The following is an 18,814-nucleotide window of genomic DNA, read 5'->3' on the forward strand; positions in this document are numbered from 1 at the left end:
GTCCAACAATGTCAGTGAACTCTTGGCAACATGGTCCAGATTAGGCTGACAACAACAGGCCACTGAAAATACCAGTGTAACAACAATGATAAAGTACAGAAAGATATTTTGCTACCTAATGTTATGTACTTCCCTGGTTCAACTGATAGACCATAGCTTTACTGCTTGGTTAAAGTATCTCAGTCTCACAAACATTTCAACTATGTGTCATTGAACTGTATGAAGCACTGAGACACCTTAAATCCAATGATGTACATTTATACAAGAAAAATACTCTGCTATAGTCAGACAATTTCTTCACATTCTGGGACAGACATTTTTGAAATGGAAGGGTTTGATATGGCCTACATTAACCCTTTCAGTATGAGGGATCCTAAAATTTACAGAATTATTCATAAGTATGCAAGAATTACTGATACCCTGAAGAAAAATTACTCTGGTGTGAGGGAGATTAATACAATGATCTTTAATTACTCCTTATCTCCAACATAAAAATAAAAACACTATACATATTGTATACAAAAATGGTAATATTTATCTTCATATTATGAAATTTGATGCACCTGTAATAATAACAAAATATACATGTACAACCTTGTTCATAAACAGGGATACACATCTACATACATTGTTTAATGCAGCATCAATGCTGGTGGGATATATTTTACAGAACTGTTTTACATAGTGCCACAATGGTGCATTAATAATGTACTAGCAAGGAAGTAAAAGTTTCACATCCAACCACCAGAGGACACTACAGTAGACCCTCTGTATGTATGAACCCCACATGCACAGATTCAAATGCACAGACTAAAAACAAAGGCAGTCCCAGGAACAATGTATGAGCAGAAAAACCATGCCAACCTACACAGCATGCTGTTTCACCAGCAGCATGTCTCCACATTTTTATTCATTTAGATCTCTTCTTTAATGTCACTATCTTATGTGAGCTCTCACTTATACAGTAATGCTATGCACTTACAATCGTCAAGGTCATGAAGGTACTTTTTGTAGACAACTGCGCTCAGAGGTCAGGCTTCTGGAGTGTTTGCACTGGCTTTGGATGACACAGACAACCACGGAGGATCGGACCGGTCACTTTAATCGTTGAAGAAACTTAATTTTTTTTTCATTATTTTGGGTATCTGTCATACGACAGCAACCACCTAATGTGTACTTTGTATGCGAGTATGATAAGTTGATCCAGCTGGTTTTACCCAAATGAGAGAATTTTAAGTAAATTGTGCAAAATTCGGGAAGAGTAAACGTAATGGTGGCGAACTGTGTTCTGTTTTCCGAGGAAACTAACTTTTGGCAAAGTTTCTTCCATGTGAAGTTAATATTGGTCACAGATATCTGAATATTTGTGTGAATATCACATGGTGAGTGAAGTGAGTGCAAGAATTAATCGTACATAAGTTTATTGACGATGTTGTAGGGAAGGTATATGGAAGAATTATTATAGAAGAAAGTAAGAGAGACATCCAGAGGTCCTAGTGAGTGATGCACAGGGGTGGCTTTAAGAGTCAGAAAAGATGTGTGGGTCAAATATTTGCAGTGGAGCAGATAGTGGAGAAGCCTTGTGACAAGGACTATAAGGTGTTTATGGCATTCATGAATCTGAAAAAAGCATACGATAAAGTGGACAGAGAAGAATTGTGGAGAAGGTTTTATGCATGTACAGTGTTGATGGTAAGCTGCTAGGTGCCGTCAAGAGTTTTTAAGTGATGGTAGTGAGGCATGTGTAAGGGGTAAATGGGCATCTAAGTGAATGATTCACGCAGTCAGTGTGGGCATTCAACAAGGTTGTTCAATATATATGTGGATGGGGTGACATGTAATGGAGAGAAGAGATGGCAATCGTAATGATTGGTGATGGCTGGAATATCTCAAATTTGTTGAATGCTGATGATACAGTGCTACTTGCAAATACCAGACAAGAACTTGATAGACTAGGTGCAGAGTTTTGCTTGATGTCTGTGAGCGTCGGTGCGCTTGAGAAGTAAATGCAGAAAAAAGTAATGGAGTGATGATTATCAAAAGAGAAGGTAACTCAGTGTGATGTTACCAGTGAATGGAGAAGAGACTGGAATTGATGAGAGAGTTCAAATACCTGGGTGCAGTTATACAAAAGGAAAGAAAACGTGCAAATGAAGTGAAAAGACACAAGGAAGGAAAGAAGCTGGTGCTATGAAGAGCCTTGATAAGAGACAGGGGCTTGAGTGTTCCAGCTGATGCGAGGCCCTCACACAAAGGAGTGTTTAGTACCCTAACTTTAACCCCTTATGGGTGTGAGACTATGGTGTGGTATGTGAAAATGAAAAGTCATGAGTAAGAGCAGGTGGAGATGGAGGACTGTGGAGTGCAGGGAGTGGATAGGATATGAAATAATGTGATTCGTGAAAGATCCGGAGTGAGGAAGACTGTGGACACCAGGAATTGGAACACAGTGTTACTGAGTCTGAGATGGTATGGTTACACGTATGTGGAGAGAATGGATAACAACTGGAGTGGCAAAAAAGGTGTATCTGAGCGAAGATTTGCAGGAGGAGGGAGGCAAGGTTGGCCAAGGAGAAGGTGGAGGGATATGGTGAATGAGTGTGTGAGGAAAAGAGGTAGAGAAGTTGGCGAGGTTAGGGAGCTGACAAGAGATTGAGATGGCTGGATGCATGTTGTGTAAAGGAGTGCAAACATCAGGGATTTGGCACCCTTTTTGATGTGACAGCGTTTGGACTGATACGTTTATGTGAAGCTATAGAACGTGGTGAAAGTTTCTTTGGCCTATTAGACAGAGCCAGAGATTCTGGAGGCTTGAATGAGTGAATGGATGTGTGGCCCACTGAACTGGGCAAACTTGGGCTGTCTGGATGTTGCTACTCCTCACCCTACCCTAGGGTAGGAAAGGAGGTTCGGATGATGATGATATCTGAATGTCTGTACAGTAATTTATGTGGAACATAAAAAAATGATATGAACAATCGTGGCTGTCACAGTGAACAACCACCGTTGGTCCACATTGGCCCCAGTGAGGTGACACCTCACTGAGGCAGAGTGGGCACAACACAATATTTCCACTATTTGTTCCCTTTTTACCTGTTAAATTGTAAAACTGTGTGTATGTACGCATGGCCAAGTGTGGAGCTTGAACACTTTCTGGATGCGTTGTGTGAGTTTATAAACCTTGTAAATATTCATAACACAGAAGGCCACCTAGAAAAAGAATAAGTGAAGTAACTTCAAGAATGTTGAGATGAATCTACAGTCCTATACTGCTTCCTTTTGTGTTTTGTCATTAAATACATGTTTTATTTTATATTTAAAAATAACTTCAAGTGGTCTCAGTAAGTCAGCAAAATGTGCTAAATGTCATCGGCATGAATCCTGATATGCATCAAGTAATGTAAGATGGTAATTAACAAATTAAAGCTTGGGTCCATGTCTGCCCAAGTGTGTGGTCCAACTTTGCAACTTGGAGTGTTGCATGAACTGAGACCACAAAGGAATTTAAAATGCGATATGAAGAGATGGTTATTCAAAGGAACTTACATATACTGTAGCCCACTATGCAGGCATGATACCACAAATGTATGAACAATTTTTTCAATCACAGGCTTAGATGTCTTTAACAAGCTTGTCATTTTGTGATCTTGGTATGATCTGGCAGGTACTACTTAATACATTAGACTCTAATAATGTGGATATACATCTCTATAGGTGTGCAGTACCCCCAAGCGTTAAAACTTTACCCATGTATGCAGAGGATTTACTGTTACTGCGGGCTTATGCATGTGGGCTGTACAGTTTATGTAAATGAAGCTGTCCACTGTATAACATACTCTTAACACATTTACAAAATATGCAGTCAAGGAAGTCATACAAAGTCAGATTTTGTATATAAGTTTGGAATCTCCACTGTCAAATGTTCAGTGTTCTTTTATGTATTAGCCCCAGAACCAGTATATGTGGAGCTGTATTCAGTCTAGTTTAAGTCCTTTCTTGGCCAGGTCTGCCTTGGCTTCTTTAATCTGCTGCTGGAGTTCTTTTGCTGCATCCTCACAGTCATTGAATGAGTAGACACGGTAAGCAATGATAGCAATGGATACCACTCCAAACATCCCCAGTAAGAAGAAGGAAGAAGCAAGATCTCGTGGTAATAGTGGCTATGTGAACTCATTCTGGACCTGGGATGAGTGAGAGACATCATTAGCAAGGCATACACTAAGCACCACTGGCTTGTCCTGTGAAAATCCCTGTATTACTGGAAACCATAATTTTACAGGACTCAGAAAAGTAATCTAAATATATTTTTTAAATAGAAGAGCTTAAACACTGGGATACAAAAATCCAAGCCAGAGGATAATAAGAACTGTTCCCTTTTTGATAGGGAGGTGTCAAAATATATAAGAAATGACATTTGGGGGTCACTTGATTTAAGTAAGTGTTAGGCACCAATCACTGTGTACTGTAATTTCTTTTCTTAGTATGTCAAGCTTGCAGCACACAAACTGGACCAAACAGTCAAAATCAAGCCATAGAGAATTTACACATGAAGTTTTGTCCAAAAAGATATCTGTATTAACCTTAAGTCACCTCAGTCAAGGCTTGATTATTTTATACTGTTTAGTCCGATTTGTGTGTCACAAGCTTGACACAGATACAAATGTTTGCAATAGAAATGACTAGTAACGCTGCACACAGGATTGATGCCCAACACTTACAATAGGTGACCCCCTCCCACCCGTCATTTTTAATTTTTCACTAACACCTCCCTCACAAAAAGGGAACTGTTCCTATTACTCCTCTGGCTTGGATTTCCACCTTCTCGATTGATATTTTGAATCATATCAGAATCTTGCAAAATGGCTTAAAAGTGTTTAATCTAGACATACAGGAGTTGCAAATAAGTTTACAAATCATTATCAACAAGAATGCCTGCAACGCTAAAAAAGTGATTTTTCCTCCATATATTTGGAATACTGCTTGGTAGCAAGATGACTTTCAGGACACAGCCCTAAGGTAACTGAGGGTTCTTTTAAATACAGAAAATTATTTCAATTTGATAAAACATAATTTTCACCCACACAGTAACTGCACCATATGGTCAAAGAGGAAGTGCTGTCTTGGTATGAGGGTTACTAAAATGATTACCTTTTTCTTTAACCATTATAAATATCTTTATTCTGAAGTTCATGCCACCTCACACTGAAGCACAATGAGATGAAATATGAACAATACAGAGCATATGAAGAAGTGCATCAAGTGCAATAGCTACTCTACTACTAGAACCACAAAACACATACAGCACTATGCCAAACTGTACCCTAGTGGTCCTTGTTGTAAGTCATGTTCCAAAATAACTACACCATTAATGTACTGTACATTTATACAGCTTTAAGGGTAGTCAAGACACTAACTGGCATTTTTCAATGACACTGTGGACCTTGACAGACAGATGGACAAACAGACAAAAACGAGAGAGAGAGAGAGAGAGAGAGAGAGAGAATAGGGAATTGGGCATTTTGGTACTGTGTACAGTAATCCCTCTTACTATCCGATGTAATAGAGTTTTCAAAGGCATGTTCGGAAAGTGGTCCCGTCCGGATAGTGGGCCCCTGCCTGCTGGACATGGTACTTATGACCCTAACCCAACCTAACTTTGAAAGCCACCTAAATAACTCCCGACCGGATGCATAGCACTTATTTAAACCTATTTAAGACCCTATTCACACACCAATAATGGCCATAGAAGCATAGAAGTAAAATGAAAAGGAACCAGAGGAATAGAGGAATTAGAAGTATGGAAAATACTTAGCAGTGTACTAGGCTACTTACAGCACGACTCAGGCCACCTCCTCTAAGGCTCTGGTAGTTGTGAAAATGCTCTTGAAGCACATACAGTAATCCAGTGTTGTGCTACACTTGCCAATTCTTTGCACTGTGAGTTATAATTGTTTAACACTGCATATTCAGTTCTTAATTGCACAACAGCCAGTTTCCAAAGCACGCCACTTTGCACTCCACACTTAATCCTTTGCACTCTAAATTCTAATTTCTTAACACTGCACAACACTGTAAATTCCCATATGGTCCAATGGTGAAGTGTTGCAGTTTATTCACTCTTCATTAACAAGAACTAGATCGTGCACATCCATTGCCATAAACATCCACCCTCGGCAGTAGTTAGGCAGTAACTGGGGACAGGGGTTGCCAAATCTGAGCAGAAGCATTACCAAACTCCTCAATTTTCATTACCAAATTTAACTTTTCATTACCAGAATTCGTAAATGGCTGTAGCATTTATTCTTTACTAATTATATATACAAGTGGAAATTAAAGTAATCACTCTCATTATAATTAACAGCATGTTGATTATTTTCACGCTGTGTTGGCTAGCAGATTAATCAGATAGAGCAGACAATCCACCATCTCCATCCTGTCTGTATCCTCATACATGTGAAAAATCCATTTGGTAATGCATTATTCTGATTCATTTACCACACAAATTTTTCATTACCGTTGGCCCACATATGGTAATGAAAAATGCCAAATAACAACCCTGACAGGGGAGAGGGGAGGAAGGAAGGGGGGTGAAGGGGCCGTGGTGTAAACAGCTGTTTTAGGCGTACTGTATGCAGCTTATTTTCAAATTATGGGTGGGGAAAAAAAAAAGGCTGTGTGTATTATCACCGTGGTGATATTACAATCCCATTATAGTCACCCGCACAGTAAGAAGAGACAATGGCTTTATTATCACCAGATGGTGATCATATGTTTAGGTATTTTATTTAAAAGAGAATCTGAAATAATTTATGATTTACTTATCAATTGCCATCTTAGGATGTAAAAAGGTATTTACAAAAATACAGTTATTCCCATACTAAAATCAAAAGGTATTGTAAAAATACATTTATTACATATTAAAATCAAAAAGTATTTTATGAAAATACATTTATTCCATGTTCCATGCAGAATATTAGGCTACAGTAAGATTTAAACAATTGCTAGTTTTAAACAGTCTTAGTGGCAGTGGTATACAGAACATTACGCATCATTTGAATCACTACTAATTGCTCGCTTTCTTGCTTCCTTTATTGGACTGCTTGCTTGTTTTCGATTTGACTCCAGCTTTAGCAACTTTAGAAATGATTAAGTAAGTCCTAATACCTTTGACTCTTTAGGGCGACCCCTCATTTTTACCGTAGGAGAGATGAGCATTCATTAAGCTGTAGTCGCTGTGAATCTGCTGTTGTGATTAGCGAAGCTTTGGGTATGTATGACGTCGATGAAGCTGGTGTGATGGCGTTGGTGAAAGCTGGTGTGTGTGACTTGTAATGAAGCTGGTGTGTGTGACGTCGGTGAAGCTGGTGTGTGTGGCGTCGGTGGCTTTAACATTTGTGTGTGATGTCAGTGAAGCTGGTGTGTATTGTGATGTCGGTGAAGAAGCTAATGTATGTGAAGCAATGATGAAGCTGGTGTGTGTGGCGATCGGTGAAGCTGGTGTGTGTGGCGGCGATGAAGCTGGTGTGTGTGGCGATGGAGGTGAAGCTGATGCTAGCATTCCGATTCAAGCTGATGTGCTTGACATCTGTGGACTAGCAGCATACTGGTAATCATTACCCTGTTCTGGCGTAGTATGAATGCGCTGGCATATCAGAGTCGTAAAATGCTTTGTACACTTCAGTTCCGCTATTAGTGCTTGCACCTGCTGTGAAACGCTGCACTTTGTCTCTTGACTCTCTCGGAATTTACGGGCAGGGGTCATTGGACTTTTTCAAGTGCGTGTAATGGCCATGATGGAAGTCTTGGGTTCTAAGAAGCCACTGCAGGAATCAGTGTATTCCCCTTCCATATCGGGACTGCATGCTGATAGTTGGTACATCAATATTCTCTTGTCTTGTGGCAATAATGTGATTACATAGCAAGAAATGTTGACATACTATAAAAAGTGCATGAGCAGCTGAGTTCAGCACCAGATTCACCCTTTCTCATTACTTTTTGGTCAGTAGACCCTATTTTCACAACTTTCAAAAGAATGGCTTGAATCTAATGTGATCGATAAAGAATCTGAGGGCTTGAATTAACTTGTAATGGTGTTTCATCATGAATTCAACTGCATGTTCCGTGAACTGACTGTATAATTTGTTCAATAGAACATCATGAACTCCATATTCAGCGGATGTACATGTCTGCAAAAACTGCTTGTAGGCTCGCTTATCATTTAAGGTAAAGTTATGAGGAAGCATAATTTTCTACGTATGCACTCAGACATCGATGTAGTTGATGTTAGGAGATGCTGGATTTCACCGTTTTCTACTTCAATCAACTTGGTTGTTAGTGTCATTTCCAAATGTTAACTTGGCAGACTTACGTAGTTATGTATACATATCTTTACAGTTTTATCCAGTTTGTACATATATATTGAAACATACTGGAATCTTGCTGTTATATACAGACAAGGTAGACCGAAAGGAATTTTCATTATGGGCATGAACAAGTTGTTTCAGAGTACCAAAATTTTCGTTCTTTTTAGTGACAGGAAGCACAAGTTCAGACACCTTTTTCTTGAAATATTTCAGGACATGAAATTTGCCAAGTAACAAAGTCTGCTTTCGGAAGTAAGGCTTACTGGACTTCTTGAATTTAGTTCTGGTCCTTGTCAATCATAACTGTCTTGGTCTGGTTTACATTCTCCATCATCCTTTCTAAAAATGATGACAGTACCTCCCGCATTATGTCTGCTGTTTCACTCCTTACAAATGCGTAAAAGACAACCCTGCCACTTGACCTAGGTTGTCTTGGACAAGAATCATGTAAATGGTTAATTATATCTGTTAATTTTGTAAAGTTCCATCCACGAAAATTATTTCTGGATATTTACAGTACATGCTTATCATCTCATTATTAGCAAATGCAATCATTTGGATGGCCCTACTTTCCGCTAATCCGCTGATATATCTGCCTTTCCTTTTCCTGCATCCACAATTTCATCCACTATTTTCTGTCAACTTACCGATGTCTGACGATTCCATCATCACTTTGCACTTTCCATATTCAAATTTCGTACATCTTGCATAGTTACTGCTTTATGGTATTTACCCTGGAGGAAAGGATTTCAATTGCTTGTTGTCTGGGTTAAGGTTCACTACATCCTCTGCGTCTCCCTGTCTCCGAACTTGTCAGTCTGCGTTTCTAGCTGGCTACATACGACACCTCCTTGATTATGCATACTTGCGAATACGTCTTTGTGATAACCAGCTTGTTTTTTCTTGCTGGTAGTGCCACCACCAGCATTACAACCACATGGAAGATATTGCTGTTTTTGTCTTATACCCAGTCCTTTCCGTTTCGGACTGCGCGTAGTGTACACACACGAATGAAACAGAGCCGTGCTTCAGTTAGAGCAGGGATTTGCTGCTGGCGGCGCTTGTTGCTACTGATAGCAGAGCTAGAAGATATCAATCAAAACACGGACCCTGTGTGATTCTGATATTTGTGGCGAAAGTACTCAGTTATACCAAAAGAGTTAAGCGTGTCAGTGGAGAAAATATCCTAGAAGACAGATATTGTCACTGTACCGGTACATGTGTCTGCCTGTATGTCGTCTTTGCCATTAGTCAGCAGATGAACTAGCTGGATATTCCTGTGGTTCTGCTACGGCGTGTGGCAACTCCACATATGCGTTTGGCTCATGGTTGGTAGGAGAAGGATAATCTGGAACTATGCGTGTCTTCCTCCATGTTAATGTACACCAAGTAGGAGAAGGATAATCTGGATCTTCTGCGTGTGTCTTCCTCCATGTTGCCTTGGCTGAGGTCGGCAGGTCACTGATACTATTGAGTCGAATGCCAGACTATACTGCGATGGTGAAGGTGGAAGCGACTGTTCCTAAAACGCGTCCAGCACCTCCCTTCACGTCCCCCTTCACTACCCTAATGTTGTAACTGCGCCCACATCTGAGTGATAAACAAAGCTCTGTGATATCCCTCCCTCAATACGCCCCTCGCCACCCTTCACTCTCCCTAATGTTGTAGCTACTTGTCTGGAGGTGATGAATAAGGCTCCACCAAATCCCTCCCTCAATACTTTACCCTCTTCACCCTCTCACCATCTCCCTCCTTACTCCCCCGCCACCTGGCCTCTAACTACTATAGTGATAAACCAAAGCTCCTGATATCCCCTCCCTCCCAATCCCCCTTCACTACCCTCAGAACAACATATGCAATGTCCATTGCACACGTGATAATAGCGTTACAAGCAATATCACCCGGCGCTGTGATAATATGCTCACCTGTAATATCACTGAGCTGTGATCATAATGTCACCTTTAATATCAACAATAAGGTGATAATGGTCACTCCCAAAAAAAAGGAAATTTTGGGGGGATTTTTTTTTTTTTGGCCATTTTTGGGTTCCGAAGGTCCAGGCCCACAATGTCTGGTAAGTGGGATGTCCGGAAAGTGGGCGTCCGGATAGTACGGGGATTACTGTACTTTGATGCATGTACGCTGGCGGTGGAGGAGGGGAGGACACCATCTTTATAGGGCCATGTTCTTAGCATTCTGTTTCTCACCATCAATAATATTGGCAAAAAAATAAATAAATAAATCCAAATGTAGCCGTATGAAATTCTCTGTTCCCAGTCCAACTTCTACTATGACTTACATGATCAGAAAAGTTTTCACAATATACAATTCCAACCTCAGTGTGATGAGGCCATGAATGTGTAGTCAAAACTTACTGCCCATCATAAGTTACCAGGGAATCTACCAAAATTAACATGGAGGTGAAAGGCAAGGACTGAGAACTATGCTATAATTAAAGGTTATTACCTTTTCTTAATTACTGTCCTTATCTGATGAGAGGTCAACATATGGTGGCACTGTGCACCTTCAGTGGAACAGCTGCAAAAACCCTGGTCTGACCCTAGTGAGGCGCTATCACAAGGCAGTGCTGGTTCTGTGTATCAGTACCTGTATGTATTGTACTGTTCCTGTTGAGAGTCCCATAGTAGTTTCTTACCTGTAATCAACAGGTCTGCCTGGCCAGAGAGACTGCGGTTAAGTAACAACAATAACACCCTCCTTCACAAGTTGTTTAATATTTGCTACAACTAGACAAACTTTATAGGCATAAGAACAACCTCTTTTAGTGAAGGGGTTAGAAACGATCTCCATTAACACTTTCAGTATGCCTCTGTTTTGTGCATTGCTATCATCGAATTATCTTGACTGTATAACAGTGCTTCTTAAGTCATTTCAGTGTCAGTCACCCTGGAGTTGTTATGAAAAGAAATTCATCCACCCATGACTAAATTTCCTTACCTTTTTGGTCATTATGGTCTTTCCACCCTTGTGTATAATTAATCTTGTTGCACAGGAAAAATAATTAACTCATTCTTTAAGTGTTTGTTTTAATCAAGTTTTTGATCCTCCTAAAAATATGCAAAGAAAACAAGGAGTCACATAATTTTTTAAAACAAAATAACTATTTATTTTTTCTAGTTTACATGAACAACAGTGTTAGTACCTTGTGTAATGTGGTGTATAAAAGCCCACGTTGCCTAGGGGCATAGCGGGGGGATCCTCTCTTTGGCTCAGTGGTAACATGCGCACCTATGAAGCACGAGGGCCTGAGACAGAATCTCAGCCAGGACAGTGTGATTTATTTATTAAGTTTCAGTTCGGTTATTACACTAGTTGGCAGTAGTGTGGGATGTGAGGCGAAGCTTAGAGGGCAATGATGTTGCTGACAGTGTCTTAGACCTTACATCCCTGGGGTGAGCTGTCCAGTGTGGTCTGCAGCGCCTCCAATGGTGGCCTCCAATGCGATACGCTACCATGTGTGTGTTCGAAACTGACCAAATTAATCACCAAGGGGAGAAAAGAGTGATGTAATGGGGTGTCTAAAAGCCCATGTTGCGTTGAGGCAAAGCAGGGATCCTCTCTTTGGCTCAGTGGTAATGTGTGCACCTATGATGTGCGGGGGCCTGGGATTGAATCTAGGCCAGGTCAGTGTGATTAATTTAAGTTTCAGTTCGGTTATTACGCCAGATTCTTTGAAACAACTTTTTATTAATGTGTATGTTTACCAAAACAATGCACACTTCTCTCAACGAATAGTGTTAGTAAAGCCTTAGATGCCATCTCCTGACAAAAACTAATCCACAAAATATACAACACAAACATGGAGAACAACACCAAATTCCATCTTGCCAACTATTTGCCTGGCAGACATGCACATGTTATATTTAAGGGCAAAACATCACAAACAAAATATCTCAAATGGAGCTCCATCAGGCTTTGTTCTTTCAAACTCTTCAATCTACACATGTATGATCTTCCCACACCCCTGACACCCACAGATATTGCTTAATATGTGGATTACATCACCATAACAACCATACACCATACTGCAGACACTGTCTGCACCTAACACACAGCAAACTAGGGTTGTGGACAACAGGCTGACAATTGCTCCAGTGAAATCCACCATCATATTCATCACCAGCAGTAAACATGAACACAGGTCCTCCCCTCCCATCACATTTAACAATGTATGCCTATGTGTGCCACATACACACACCTTCCACTACGATCCTTGGAATGACATATAACACCAGACTCACCGTCAAAGACCATGTAAATGATATCAGAGTACTCCCAGATTCAGTGCACTCAGGGCAACTACAAGGCCAGATTTGGGGCAACAAAAAGAAACATTCTTTACCCTGCAAACATACATTAGACCAGTGATGTCTTATGACTCCTTGACATGGGCTCCCATCCTATCAAACACTCACTACAAAACCTTGCAAACAATGCAGAACAATTCCTTAAGCATCACCACTGGCTACACCAAAAACCACTCCCATAGCTCATTTATAATCTGAAACTAAAGTCCTCCCTGTCAGAGACTACTGTGATATGAGAGATACAATCCTATGCAGCAGCCTGTGCCAGTCAACTCCCCCATCATTAAATGACACAGAGACACAACACACCAGGCACATAAAACAATCACCACACAAACATTATCAAACCCTTTACAACAATATCCCACCTCCAAACATTTCAACACCAGCAAATGAAGAAACATTTACATATTCACTTCACACACAGAACAATAAAACACCCTGATCATAACTCTGCATTACAAGCCTCTGTCCTGACATCCACACATCATATGAGTCCTTGAACAGATACAATCAGGTTCATTTAGTTAGGCTTAGAGTGGGGCATCACCCAGCCCTTCTCAGCTACCAGCTTGGATTTGGGTAGGGTGGATGCACAGATGATTATGTGTCATGCATGAAGAATAGGTCCACACAATATAAAACACCTGCCACACTCAGGGTACGGCCACACTTGCTCCAAACATGTGATCGTCAAGAAGAAGCAAGGCTCAGGGGTCTGTCCAACATTCAGCCTCAGATATTGAAACGGCTCTTACTTGGTGGTTCATCACGTCGATCACATGTTTCGGGCAAGTGTGACCGCACCCTAAGACGCAAACACAATATCAATGATGTAGAGAACCTATGGGGCAACCCCATAGGGGGGGTTGGTTACCTATGGTCAACAGGTCTGCTAAAGACCGGTGTTGAGCAACAACTACGACACCATCAAAACAAAAATGACAATCAGAACACTTTTATGCTTAGCTGCATGCATGTTTTCTGATCATCAGTGACTAGGTTGTATCTGCACTACCATGATAAACTTCTCAAACCATGGTTCATTTCCTTCTCCGAAGCACCCTGCATTACCGAATCAACAAACTGAAATTCTCAGCTCTACAGCCATTAAAATGCAATAGGAACTTACTATCCACTTTAATGTTAATGCCCTTTTTTTATTGAGTATAGAAAAAATCTTAACATGACTAAACTGTCACTGACCTTTCATATTTCTGTCACCTATCTTTCAACCCTCTAATTTCATTCATCCCCCAAATAATTTTATTCACCCTTGGGTGAACGATTCATCACTTTAAGAAGCACTATTGTAAAAGAACACTAACAGTGTAGGGTTCAGCACTCTTGCAAGCACTACCTGACTTACCATGTTAGTGACTACAGCTGACCAGGGGCCCAAGAAGAGGATTGCACCTGTCACCCACTCTAGCAGTTTGGTCATGTTGCTCTGAAAGGCAAAATATTATGTTGAAATGCGGGATTTCCTAGATAGGATGTACTGGAGGGTTCTCAGTGCTTCTCATATTTTTCCATTACGTGTTAGAGTTGCCAATTAGTCCACCATTTTGAGCGAGTTATTTTGTAAAGTTGTAAATTAATGTTTGTGCTCTTTTTTCTATAATTATTTACGTGACTGTTTGTTAAATTATGTAATGTTATCTCAGTTTGTATACTACATACTGTACTTTAAAGTGTTACACAGTGTAAGTAAACTCTGGATACTTTGGATGTCTCCGAGTTGGTAACCGCTGATTCTCCATGAAAGTAATACATCATTCTAGTAAACAGGAAACTTATATAAGGATGGCAAAGGGACTAAAGGGTTTTCAGTTCAGTTTGAGTTCAGTTCAGTGTTAGTGCAGCTAGTGACGATTGTATAGCTTCCTGTACGTATGAAGACAGTGAACTTGAGAAGGCAGTGTTTATTTACAACGCCTGAGCTGATCTCATTGATGCATATTGAAAGGCTGACCATAGGAAGAACAACCCACTGGGCAACGTCCTTCCTAATACTGCTGGAGCCTGTGGCAGTGTAGGATGGGAATGTAACAGTAACAATGTGGTGAAGCAAGTATTGGCAAATGGTGGTTCCAAAGAAAATGAGGTCTAGGATCTTAGAAGTCCGTAACCAGATCACTAGTGGGCACCTGGGGGTGAAGAAAATGCTAAGTCAGCTATGACAGTAGTTCTACTGGACTGGCATGTGTCAGGATGAAGAGTGGTATCGTGCCTGCGATGTGTGCTGTGCCAAGAAGGGACCCATGAAACGTGGTTGTGCCTCTCTCCAGCTGTACCAAGTGGGTGCACCGATGGAAAGATTCATGGTGGACATTGCTGGACCTCTGCCACTCACTGAATGAGGAAACTGGTACATATGTGTTGCCATGGACTACTTCACAAAATGGCCTGATGCCTATGCCATCCCCGATCAAGAAGCGCGACTGTTGCTTAGATGTTGGTTGACCAGGTTTTCTGTCATTCTGGGATGTCACAGGAGCAACATTCAGACCAGGGTAGAAACTTCACGTCTGCTGTGTTCCGTGAATGCTGAAAGTTACTGGGGATCAAGAAGACTAGGACGACCTGATTAAGGCCACAGTCAGGTGGGATGGTGGAGAAATTCAACTGGACCCTGGGACAAGAACTGGCCAAGTACTGCATTGAGGGACAGACGGAATGGGACCAGATATTACCTGCACTGCTGATGGCATATCGGTCTGCATCCCATGAGTCTACTGGCTACACCCCTGGAAAACTGATGCTGGGCCACGAGTTACGTTTACCTGTTGACTTGTTAATGTGAAGACCACCTGGTGAAGAGCTGCCTACAGACACCTCCAGCTATCCGAAGCATCTTCAAGAAAGGCTGGCTGAGGTACATTATTAACCCCCAGGCACCGGGCATGGGTAGACCTATCCATGTCCCAGAACCAGGTTATTTTCAGGAAAATCAATTCAATTTTCCCCCCAGTATTTTTTTTTCCATTACAATCACAAATGACAAAAATACACAAAAAGCATGTACTTATTCTCTGTTGGTGATTTGGAGGTGGTGGTGTGGTGTGAAGGAGCCGGTGTGTGGTGGCTGGGCTGAACATGTTCAAGGTCGTGGTGGTGTGTTGGCGGTATTGGTGGAGGGCAGAGAGAGAATTACCTGGTGCCAAAATAAATGTTGAGTGTGTGTTGTTTCTCTCACTAATTCACAGTGTTGTATGAACACAATATTACAGCTAAAATAGCAAAAAAAACACAAGAAAATAACTAATAAAGGTTGGCTTATTTTATGTTTTCCATGATACTTATTTTCTAACAAATTTATGTCTATTTATTTATTCACTATTACTTACACACTATTTACACATTATTTTACTGTTTTTAGTAATTCTTGACAGTATGATACTCCCTAAAGTCTGGCTGTGGTCAGTACAAGTGTACTCAAGCACCCATACACTCTCCCCCACACCCCTCAGGGCCCCCTAGTAGCTCTCCCCACCCCCCCCACCCCTCCCAACCCCTACGCCTACCCTGAACCAGTATCAGCTGGTTCCAAAGCCAAACTCCCCCTATGCCAGCCTCCCACCACCCTCCACCACAGCCCTCCTCACTCCTGGGCTGCCCTCCCCCTCCCCACCCACACCCCCGCCCCCTCCCCTGGCCAGCCAGCATTACCCTGCGCACCAGCCATGCCGGGACAAAACTCTGAGTCCATATGGCACGCTACTAAGTTCAAACGTGCCGGTAAAAAATTAAAACATCACATGACGTGGACCATAGGCCATTACAAAACGCCATATGACATGGACTGGCACCTAGGGGTTAAGTACAAGAAGCTCTAAAGGTTTCAGGCGAAGTGATGAAGTGCAAGTATAATGCCAAGGCAAGTGAGGTGAGCTTCAAGGATGGTGACAAAGTTTGATTATACAATCTGCAGCGGGAGAAGGGACAGTCACTGTAGGTACAAAGCCCGTGGGGTGTGCCTTACACTGTGATGAACTGCCATAATGTACCGGACGTAATGTACCAGACTCAGTGAGGCAGGAAATCTCACCCAAAGGTGGTACACATGAATCGTCTGTGGCAGCACCATGGGCCAGGACAGTACAGCTGGGACGTCTCCAAGGAATCGTGTTCACCCGCAGCTGAGGATGTCTAAGAGGACCAAGAGGCTGAAGTACAAGAGGGTGGTGACAGTTTCCCAAGGGAAGAAGTGCATCAGGAAGAGGAGCAAGACATTCCAGGAGGAGTGAGCTGTGTGGAGGAGCAGGGACATTGTCAGAGGACGCATGGGAAAAGACATGATAAGTGGAAGGACAATTTTTTGTGTACAGTAATTAAATGTTTAGTTTGGATTAAGGGTTATGTTTGTAGATATTGTGTAGTTTTGTTGGGAAGACAAAGGACTAGGGAAGGGGTAGTGTTGAGAAGTGGGATTTGCTAGATATGATGTATTGGAGCGTTCTCAGTGTTTCTCATATTTTTCTGTTACATGTCAGAGTTGCCAATTAGCCTGCCATTTTGTGTGAGTTATTTTGTAAATTTGTACATTAATGTCAGTGCTCTTTTCCTCTGTAATGTTTTTTCTTTTTTTTATGATTGCTTGTTAAATTATGTAATTTTATCTCAGTTTGTATGCTAAATACAGTACAGTACTTTAAAGTGTTACACAGTGTAAGTAAACTCTGGATACTTTGGATGTCTCCGAATTGGGAACCATTGATTCTCCATGAATGCAGTACATCATTCTAGTAAACAGGAAACTTATATAAGGATGGCAAAGGGACTTGAGGGTTTTCAGTTCAGTTTGAGTTCAGTTCAGTGTTAGTGCAGCTAGTGACGACTGTATAGCTCCCCGTACGTATGAAAACACTGAAGTGTAGTTGGCAAGCATAACTGTAATTATTTGGAAAATAAAGACTGCAAACTTGAACCCAGTGTTTATTTACAACACCTGAGCTGATCTTGTTGATACACACTGAAAGACTGGCCATAAGAGGAACAACTCACTGGGCAACGTCCTTCCTATCCTGAACTACTACTGCTGGGGCCTGTGGCAGTGTGGGACGGGGATGTAACAGTAATAATGTGGTGATGCATCTGACCTAATGCCGATGTCTTTACTCATTGCCCATTACTGTATTTTAAACTGGACATAAAATGGCTTGTGAAAGAAAAAAAAACTTTTAGTAAATTCTGATCAGTTAAATATGTTTTGTTAATTGTTGATGGTCCAAGGCAAACATATAGCTGACAGTTAAGGAGCGATATTGAGAGAAGCGGGTTGACAACAGTCTCCCATGTTCCTAAACACCCTTGCTATAATGAAAGTCAGTTGTAAAACATTGTACAGTACTTTGCTTTTTGCTTATTATGTATACAATAGTGCTACATTTTTATATTAATGTGGAGGTATTTAGAGGTTAGTGCGAGTCCATAACAAGTGATGGCAATGATGTAGTGTGCTTTATACAGGGGCATGTTTGTTGATTACCAGTTGGCTAAGCAGAGAAGACTTGTGTCATATTTCATTTGATTTGTTTGTTAAAGCATATTTTTTCAGTTATGGAAGTGAATGTGTTGTCTGTGGGTAATACGACATCAGAAGCAAGTTACAGCAGTTTCATAATACACTGAATCAAGACTGAATGTGGGAAAAATACCATAACATAGGTGTGGAGTATGAATCTGACAAAAATGGGGTACTTTTAAGGTAAATAAAATGTGTAAATATTCACTGTATTTGATTTTTTCGTTTGTATTCTCTGTGGTTTTAATATACACAGGCTACAAGCAATTGATATAGCGATAAATAAAGTGTATTTCTACTTTTAATGTCCTTTTGAATTTTTGAATGGCAATATGAATGGTAAAGTAGGGAATGTGAAGGTGGATGGAGTAGTTGGTGAGTGGGGTGTGCCTGCAGAAATGGATGAGAATGGCAGTGCTTTAGTGGACATTTGTGTCAGGAGGGGATTGGTGATAGCTAATACCCTCTTCAGGCACAAAATAATCCACAGGTATACATGGCGAGTGTTCCGAAGGGTGGGTGGTGAACTGAATGAATGGAAGGTAATGATTATGTGCGTGTGGATGAAAGGATGCGAAGGTGTGTAATGGATGCGA

General features: G+C 41.1%; 1 pseudogene; it reads right to left on the bottom strand.

The window, feature by feature from the left end:
* Nucleotides 1-3,820: 3,820 nt before the first annotated feature.
* LOC145389621 (dolichol-phosphate mannosyltransferase subunit 3-like) lies at nt 3,821-14,135 on the bottom strand (annotated as a pseudogene).
* Nucleotides 14,136-18,814: the final 4,679 nt, after the last annotated feature.

This window comes from Coenobita brevimanus, unplaced genomic scaffold, assembly GCF_032717465.1.
Source record: "Coenobita brevimanus isolate Jiangsu-jjx unplaced genomic scaffold, ASM3271746v2 jjx.HiC_scaffold_1600, whole genome shotgun sequence".
NCBI classification, from domain to species: domain Eukaryota; kingdom Metazoa; phylum Arthropoda; class Malacostraca; order Decapoda; family Coenobitidae; genus Coenobita; species Coenobita brevimanus.